This window comes from Heterodontus francisci, chromosome 6, assembly GCF_036365525.1.
Source record: "Heterodontus francisci isolate sHetFra1 chromosome 6, sHetFra1.hap1, whole genome shotgun sequence".
Lineage (NCBI taxonomy): Eukaryota > Metazoa > Chordata > Chondrichthyes > Heterodontiformes > Heterodontidae > Heterodontus > Heterodontus francisci.
In genome coordinates this window covers 1,277,772-1,287,225 of record NC_090376.1, presented here as the reverse complement: position 1 = coordinate 1,287,225, position 9,454 = coordinate 1,277,772, and positions in this window count along the sequence as shown.

Below are 9,454 nucleotides of genomic sequence, written 5' to 3'. Positions count from 1 at the left end.
GGACAGGGGGCATTCTGAAGGGGGAGGGTGAACAGCCAGAGGTTGTGGTACACATCGGTACCAACGACATAGGCAGGAAGTGTGACGAGGTCCTGCAGGGGGAGTTTAGGGAGTCAGGTAGAAAGTTAAAAGACAGGACCTCGAGGGTTGTAATCTCGGGATTACTCTCTGTGCCACGTGCCAGTGAGGCGAGAAATAGAAAGATAGTGCAGCTAAACACGTGGCTGAACAGCTGGTGTCGGAGGGAGGGTTTCAGATATCTGGACCATTGGGATCTCTTCAAGGACAGATGGGACCTGCACAAGAAGGACGGGTTGCATCTAAACTGGAGAGGCACAAATATCCTGGCTGCGAGGTTTGCTAGCGTCACTCGGGAGGGTTTAAACTAGTGTGGCAGGGGGGTGGGAACCAGAGCCGTAGGACAGCAAGTGAAATAAATGAAGGGGAACTAGTAAATAAGGCCAGTAAGACTAAGAGGAAGAGCAGGCAGGGAGATGTTGCTGAGCATAGCGGGACTGGTGGTCTGAAGTGCATTTGTTTCAATGCGAGAAGTATAACAGGTAAGGCAGATGAACTTAGAGCTTGGATTAGTACTTGGAACTATGATGTTGTTGCTATTACAGAGACTTGGTTGAGGGAAGGACAGGATTGGCAGCTAAATGTTCCAGGATTTAGAAGCTTCAGGCGGGATAGAGGGGGATGTAAAAGGGGTGGGGGAGTTGCATTACTTGTTAAGGAGAATATCACAGCTGTACTGCGGGAGGACACCTCAGAGGGGTCGTGCAGCGAGGCAATATGGGTGGAGCTCAGGAATAGGAAGGGTGCAGTCACAATGTTGGGGGTTTACTACAGGCCTCCCAACAGCCAGCGGGAGATAGAGGAGCAGATATGTAGACAGATTTTGGAAAGATGTAAAGGTAACGTGGGCCGAAGGGCCTGTACTGTGCTATACTGTTCTATGTTCTAAAATTATAATCACCAGGGAAGTGGTACTGAGCAAATTGTTGGAGCTGCGGGCTGACAAGTCCTCGGGTCCTGATGGACTTCATCCTAGGGTGTTAAAAGAAGTGGCTAGTGAGATAGGTGATGTATTGGTTTTAATTTTCCAAAATTCCCCAGATTCGGGAAAAATAACCAATGTAACTCTTTTACTCAAAAAAGATGGGAGACAGAAATCAGGAAACTACAGGCTACTTAGCTTAATATCAGTCTTAGTGAAAATGTTAGAAGCTATTATTAAAGACGTTGCAGCAGGGCACTGAGAAAAATTCAAGGTAATTAGGCAGAGTCAACATGGTTCTCGGGAGCAGAGAGTGCGAGCGAGTGAGCAGCTGGGAAGGTCAGTTTAAAGTAAACTTAATTTCCTTTTGTTTCCGGCGGAGGCCAGGGGGCTGCTGGGTAAGTAAAACCCTATATATGATGATGAAAGCAAAGGGACTGGTGGTCTGAGGTGTATTTGTTTTAATGCAAGAAGTGTAATAGGTAAGGCAGATGAACTTAGGGCTCGGCTATTACTGAGACTTGGTTAAGGGAAGGGCATGATTGGCAACTAAATATACCAGGATACCGATGCTTCAGGCGGGATAGAGAGGGAGGTAAAAGGGGTGGAGGAGTTGCATTACTGGTCAAAGAGGATATCACAGCTGTGCTGAAGGAAGGCACTATGGAGGACTCGAGCTGTGAGGCAATATAGGCAGAACTCAGAAATAGGAAGGGTGCGGTAACAATGTTGGGGCTGTACTACAGGCCTCCCAACAGCGAGCGTGAGATAGAGGTACAAATATGTAAACAGATTATGGAATGATGTAGGAGCAACAGGGTGGTGGTGATAGGAGATTTTAATTTTCCCAACATTGACTGGGATTCACTTCGTGTTAGAGGTCTAGATGGAGCAGAATTTGTAGGGAGCATCCAGGAGGGTTTTCCAGAGCAGTATGTAAATAGTCCAACTCGGGAAGGGGCCATACTGGACCTGGTGTTGGGGAATGAGCCGGGCCAGGTGGTTGATGTTTCAGTAGGGGACTACTTTGGGAATAGTGATCACAATTCCGTAAGTTTTAGAATACTCATGGACAAAGACGAGAGTGGTCCTAAAGGAAGAGTGCTAAATTGGGGGAAGGCCAACTATACCAAAATTCGGCAGGAGCTGGGGAATGTAGATTGGGAGCAGCTGTTTGAAGGTAAATCCACATTTGAAATGTGGGAGGCTTTTAGAGAGAGGTTGATTAGCGTGCAGGAGAGACATATTCCTGTGAAAATGAGGGATAGAAATGGCAAGATTGGGGAACCATGGATGACAGGTGAAATTGTGAGACTAGCTAAGAGGAAAAAGGAAGCATACATAAGGTCTAGGCGGCTGAAGAAAGACGAAGCTTTGAAAGAATATCGGGATTGTCGGCGCAATCTGAAACGAGGAATTAAGAGGGCTAAAAGGGGTCATGAAATATCTTTAGCAAACAGGGTTAAGGAAAATCCCAAAGCCTTTTATTCATATATAAGGAGCAAGAGGGTAACTAGAGAAAGGATTGGCCCACTCAATGACAAAGGAGGAAAGTTATGCGTGGAGTCAGAGAAAATGGGTGAGATTCTAAATGAGTACTTTGCATCGGTATTCACCGAGGAGAGGGACATGACGGATGTTGAGGTTAGGGACAGATGTTTGATTACTCTAGGTCAAGTCGGCATAAGGAGGGAGGAAGTGTTGGGTATTCTAAAAGGCATTAAGGTGGACAAGTCCCCAGGTCCGGATGGGATCTATCCCAGGTTACTGTGGGAAGCGAGAGAGGAAATAGTTGGGGCCTTAACAGATATCTTTGCAACATCCTTAAACACGGGTGAGGTCCCGGAGGACTGGAGAATTGCTAATGTTGTCCCCTTGTTTAAGAAGGGTAGCAGGGATAATCCAGGTAATTATCGACCGGTGAGCCTGACGTCAGTGGTAGGGAAGCTGCTGGAGAAGATACTGAGGGATAGGATCCATTCCCATCTGGAAGAAAATGGGCTTATCAGTGATAGGCAACATGGTTTTGTGCAGGGAAGGTCATGTCTTACCAACTTAATAGAATTCTTTGAGGAAGTGACAAAGTTGATTGATGAGGGAAGGGCTGTCGATGTCATATACATGGACTTCAGTAAGGCGTTTGATAAGGTTCCCCATGGTAGGTTGATGGAGAAAGTAAAGGCGCATGGGGTCCAGGGTGTACTAGCTAGATGGATAAAGAACTGGCTGGGCAACAGGAGACAGAGAGTAGCAGTAGAAGGGAGTTTCTCAAAATAGAGACGTGTGACCAGTGGTGTTCCACAGGGATCCGTGCTGGGACCGCTGTTGTTTGTGATATACATAAATGATTTGGAGGAAAGTATAGGTGGTCTGATTAGCAAGTTTGCAGATGACACTAAGTTTGGTGGAGTAGCAGATAGTGAAGGGGACTGTCAGAGAATACAGCAGAATATAGATAGACTGGAGAGTTGGGCAGAGAAATGGCAGATGGAGTTCAATCAGGGCAAATGCGAGGTGATGCATTTTGGAAGATCCAATTCAAGAGTGAACTATACAGTAAATGGAAAAGTCCTGGGGAAAATTGATGTCCAGAGAGATTTGGGTGTTCAGGTCCACTGTTCCCTGAAGGTGGCAACGCAGGTCAATAGAGTGGTCAAGAAGGCATACGGCATGCTTTCCTTCATCGGACGGGGTATTGAGTACAAGAGTTGGCAGGTCATGTTACAGTTGTATAGGACTTTGGTTCGGCCACATTTGGAATGCTGCGTGCAGTTCTGGTCGCCACATTACCAAAAGGATGTGGATGCTTTGGAGAGGGTGCAGAGGAGGTTCACCAGGATGTTGCCTGGTATGGAGGGCGCTAGCTATGAAGAGAGGTTGAGTAGATTAGGATTATTTTCATTAGAAAGACGGAGGTTGAGGGGGGACCTGATTCCTGATTGAGGTGTACAAAATCATGAGAGGTATAGACAGGGTGGATAGCAAGAAGCTTTTTCCCCAGAGTGGGGGATTCAATTCCAAGGGGACACGAGTTCAAAGTGAAAGGGGAAAAGTTTAGGGGGGATATGCGTGGAAAGTTCTTTACACAGAGGGTGGTGGGTGCATGGAACGCATTGCCAGCGGAGATGGTAGACGCGGGCACGATAGCGTCTTTTAAGATGTTTACTTACTGTTTTCCTTGTCTTTGAGTTTCTTTTGGCGCCGGAGGAACCGGAAGCTGGTCGGCAGCGAGGACTCCTGGGTAGGTATTTTCCTTAAAGGTGCGGAGCTGAGTAAACCCGAGCCACTACACATGTAGTGTCTCCCACCCATCCTCCTCCTCTAACCTAATAATAAGACCCTTTTTACCCTCCTCCTCTAACCAAAAAGGACTGAGCAGGTAAGCTATTTACTGTTTTTGTTAATATCTATAGTTGTACTTAACTAAGGGGTAATTGAATAAAAGAAATGGCAGCCAGTGTAGTGTATTGCTCCTCCTGCAGAATGTTCGAGGTGAGGGAAACCTCCGGTGGCCCTGCCGACTTCACCTGCTGGAAGTGCATCCGTCTCCAGCTCCTATCAGACCGTGTTAGGGAATTGGAGCTGGAGCTGGATGAACTGAGGATCATTCGGGAAGCTGAGGGGTTGATAGATAGAAGCTACACGGAGGTCGTTACTCCACAAATCAAAGGCAGCTGGGTAACAGTTAGAGGTGGGAAGAGGTCAGTGCAGGGATCTCCTGTGGTCGTTCCCCTCAACAACAAGTATACAGTTTTAGATACTGTTGGGGGGGACGGCCTATCGGGGGCAGGCTGCAGTGACCGGGCCTCTGGCACGGGGTCCTGCACTGTGGCTCAGAAGGGAAGGAGAGAGAATGGGAGAGCACTAGTCATCGGGGACTCGATGGTGAGGAGTACGGACAGGCGGTTCTGTGGGCGCAGGCGAGACGCACGGATGGTTTGTTGCCTCCCTGGTGCCAGGGTCCGTGATGTTTGTGATCGCGTCTTCAGGATCCTTAAAGGGGAGGGGGAGCAGCCAGAGGTCGTGGTGCACATTGGCACCAACGACGTAGGAAGGAAGGGTGGCACAGATGTTAGAAGTGAGTTTAGGGAGTTAGGCTGGAAGCTGAAAGCTCGGACAGACAGAGTTGTTATCTCTGGTTTGTTGCCGGCGCCACGTGATAGTGAGGCTAGGAATAGGGAGAGAGCACAGCTGAACACGTGGCTGCAGGAATGGTGTAGGAGGGAGGGCTTCCAGTTCTTGGATAATTGGACTGCATTCTGGGGAAGATGGGACCTGTTCAAACAGGACGGGCTGCATCTGAACCAGAGGGGCACCAATATCCTGGGAGGGAGGTTTGCTAGTACTGTTCGGGAGGGTTTAAACTAGTTTGGGAGGGGGATGGGAACCGGACTTGTAATCCAGGGACCAGTGGGTCCACTCAGAAAGACAAAGAGTGTAGTGAGGTATTGGGGAAGGTAGCACTGTCGCAGAGGACAGATGGGCACGGAGAAGGGTTAAAGTGCGTATACTTCAACGCAAGAAGCATCAGGAATAAGGTGAGTGAATTGAAGGCGTGGATGGGCACTTGGGACTACGATGTTGTGGCCATCACTGAAACGTGGATAGGTGAGGGGGAGGAATGGTTTTTGGAGGTACCTGGTTATAGATGTTTTCATAAGATTAGGAATGGTGGTAAAAGAGGTGGGGGGGTGGCATTGTTAGTTAGAAATAGTGTAACAACTGCTGAAAGAATTTTCGAGGAGGATCTGCCGACTGAGGCACTGTGGGTTGAGGTCAGGAACAGGAAAGGAGCAGTCACCTTGATGGGAGTTTTCTATAGGCCCCCCAATAGCAGCAGGGAGGTGGAAGAGCAGATTGGGAAACAGATTTTGGAAAGGAGCAGAAGTCACAGGGTAGTAATTATGGGGGATTTCAACTTCCCAAATATTGATTGGCAACTCTTTAGATCGAATAGTTTGGATGGGGTAGTGTTTGTGCAGTATGTCCAGGAAGCTTTTCTGACTCAGTATGTAGACTGCCCGACCAGAGGGGAGGCAATATTGGATTTGGTACTAGGTAATGAACCAGGGCAAGTGATAGAGCTGTTGGTGGGCGAGCACTTTGGAGATAGTGATCACAATTCTGTAGCATTCACTGTGGTAATGGAGAGGGATAGGTATGTGCAACAGGGCAAGGTTTACAATTGGGGGAAGGGTAGATATGATGCTGTCAGGCAGGAACTGAGGAGCATAAGTTGGGAGCATATGCTGGCAGGGAAGGGCACGGTCGAAATGTGGAACTTTTTCAAGGAGCAGATAGTAGGGGCCATTGATAAGCATGTCCCTGTCAGACAGGGAAGGGATGGTCATGTGAGGGAACCGTGGTTGACAAGAGAGGTTGAGAGTCTTGTTAGGAAGAAGAAGGATGCGTATATAAAGTTGAGGAAAAAGGGCACAGGCATAGCTCTGGAGGGATACAAGATGGCCAGGAAGGATCTGAAGAAAGGGATTAGGAGAGCTAAGAGAGGGCATGAAAAATGCTTGGCGGGTAGGATAAAAGAAAACCCCAAGGCCTTTTACGCGTATGTCAGAAATATGAGGATGACTAGGGGGACCATAGGTCCGGTCAAGGACAATAGCGGGAGACTGTGTGTTGAGCCGGAAGAGATAAGTGAGGTTTTGAATGAGTACTTCTCTTCGGTATTTACGAATGAGAAGGGGTGTATTACTGAAGAGGACGGTGTGAAACAGACTGGTAAGCTCGAGGAAGTGCTCTTTAGGAGGGAAGATGTGTTGGGGTTTTTGAATAACTTGAAGATAGACAAGTCTCCCGGGCCTGACGGGGTATATCCAAGGATGTTATGGGAAGCAAGGGATGAAATTGCAGAGCCGCTGGCAATGATCTTTTCATCTTCTCTGCTGACGGGGGTGGTACCAGGTGATTGGAGGGTGGCAAATGTTGTGCCCCTGTTCAAGAAAGGGAATAGGAACAACCCTGGGAATTACAGGCCAGTTAGTCTTACTTCGGTGGTAGGCAAGTTGATGGAAAAGGTGCTGAGGGATAGGATTTCTGAGCATCTGGAAAGACACTGCTTGATTCGGGACAGTCAGCACGGTTTTGTGAGGGGTAGGTCTTGCCTCACAAGCCTGATTGAATTCTTTGAGCAGGTGACCAAGCAAGTGGATGAGGGTAAACCAGTGGATGTGGTGTACATGGATTTTAGTAAGGCATTTGATAAGGTCCCCCATGGTAGACTTATGGAGAAAGTCAGGAGGCATGGGATAGTGGGGAATGTGGCCAGTTGGATTAAGAATTGGCTAACTGATAGAAGGCAGAGAGTGGTCTTAGATGGTAAATACTCAGCCTGGAGCCCAGTTACCAGTGGCGTGCCGCAGGGATCAGTTCTGGGTCCTCTCCTGTTTGTGATTTTTATTAACGACTTGGATGAGGAAGTCGAAGGGTGGGTCAGTAAATTTGCAGATGATACAAAGGTTGGTGGAGTTGTGGATACCGAGGAGGGCTATTGTCGTCTGCAAAGGGACTTGGATAGGTTGCAGTGCTGGGCTGAAAAGTGGCAGATGGAGTTTAACCCTGAAAAGTGTGAGGTCGTCCATTTTGGAAGGACAAACATGAATGCAAAATACTGGGTTAACGGTAGGGTTCTTGGGCATGTGGAGGAGCAGAGAGACCTTGGGGTCTATGTGCATAGATCATTGAAAGTTGCAACTCAAGTGGATAGGGCTGTGAAGAAGGCATATGGGGTGTTAGCGTTCATTAGCAGAGGGATTGAATTTAAGAGCCGTGAGGTGATGATGCAGCTGTACAGGACCTTGGTAAGGCCTCATTTGGAGTACTGTGTGCAGTTCTGGTCGCCTCATTTTAGGAAGGATGTGGAAGCCTTGGAGAGGGTGCAGAGGAGATTTACCAGGATGTTGCCTGGAATGGAGAATAAGTCTTACGAGGAAAGGCTGAACATTCTAGGCCTCTTCTCATTAGAAAGGAGAAGGATGAGGGGTGACATGATAGAGGTTTATAAGATGATCAGGGGAATAGATAGGGTAGACAGTCAGAAACTTTTTCCCCGGGTGGAGCAAAGCGTTACAAGGGGTCATAAATTTAAGGTGAAGGGTGGGAGATATAAGGGGGATGTCAGGGGAAGGTTCTTTACCCAGAGAGTGGTCGAGGCATGGAATGCCTTGCCCGGGGAAGTTGTTGAGTCAGAAACTTTAGGGACTTTCAAAAGGCTTTTGGATAGGTATATGGATAAAGGAGAATGATGGGGTATAGATTAAATTGTCCTTGACAGAGGACAAAGGATCGGCACAACATTGTGGGCCGAAGGGCCTGTTCTGTGCTGTATGTTCTATGTTCTATGTTCTATGTTCTATGTATCTAGACAGATACATGAATGGGCAGGAAGTAAAGAGATACAGGCCCTGAGAAAATAGGCGACAGGTTTAGATAGAGGATTTGGATCGGCGTAGGCTTGGAGGGCCGAAGGGCCTGTTCCTGTGCTGTAATTTTCTTTGTTCTTTGTTCTTTTTTTTTGAGAGATACAGCACTGAAACAGGCCCTTCGGCCCACCGAATCTGTGCTGACTATCAACCACCCATTTATACTAATCCTACGCTAATCCCATATTCCTACCACATCCCCACATTTCCCTACCACCTACTACTAGGGGAAATTTATAATGGCCAATTTACCTACCAACCTGCAAGTCTTTTGGCTGTGGGAAGAAACCGGAGCACCCGGAGAAAACCCACGCAGACACAGGGAGAACTTGCAAACTCCACACAGGCAGTACCCAGAATTGAACCCGGGTCGCTGGAGCTGTGAGGCTGCGGTGCTAACCACTGCGCCACTGTTGAAGGGAAATCATATTCAACCAATTTATTGGAGTTCTTTGAAGAAGTAACATGTGCTGCGGATAAAAGGGAACCGGTGGATATATTGTACTTAGATTTCCAGAAGGCATTTGATAAGGTGCTACATCAAAGGTTATTTTGGAAAATAAAAGCTCATGGTGTCGGGGGTAACATATTGGCATGGATAGAAGATTGGCTAGCTAATAGGAAACAGAGAATCGGCATAAATGGGTCATTTTCTAGTTGGCAAAATGTGTGTGCCACAGGGATCAGTGCTGGGGCCTCAACTTTTTACAATTTATAGAAATGATTTGGATGAAGGGACCAAAGGTATGGTTGTTAAATTTGCTGATGACACAAAGATAGGTAGGAAAGTAACTTGTGAAGAGGACATAAGGATGCTACAAAGGGATATAGATAGGTTAAGTGAGTGGGCAAAGACCTGGCAAATGGAGTATAATGTGGGAAAGTGGGAAATTGTCCATTTTGGCAGGAAGAATAAAAAAGAAGCAGATTATCTAAATGGTGAGAGATTGCAGAGCTCTGAGATGCAGAGGGATCTGGGTGTCCCAGTGTATGAATCGCAAAAGGTTAGTATGCAGGT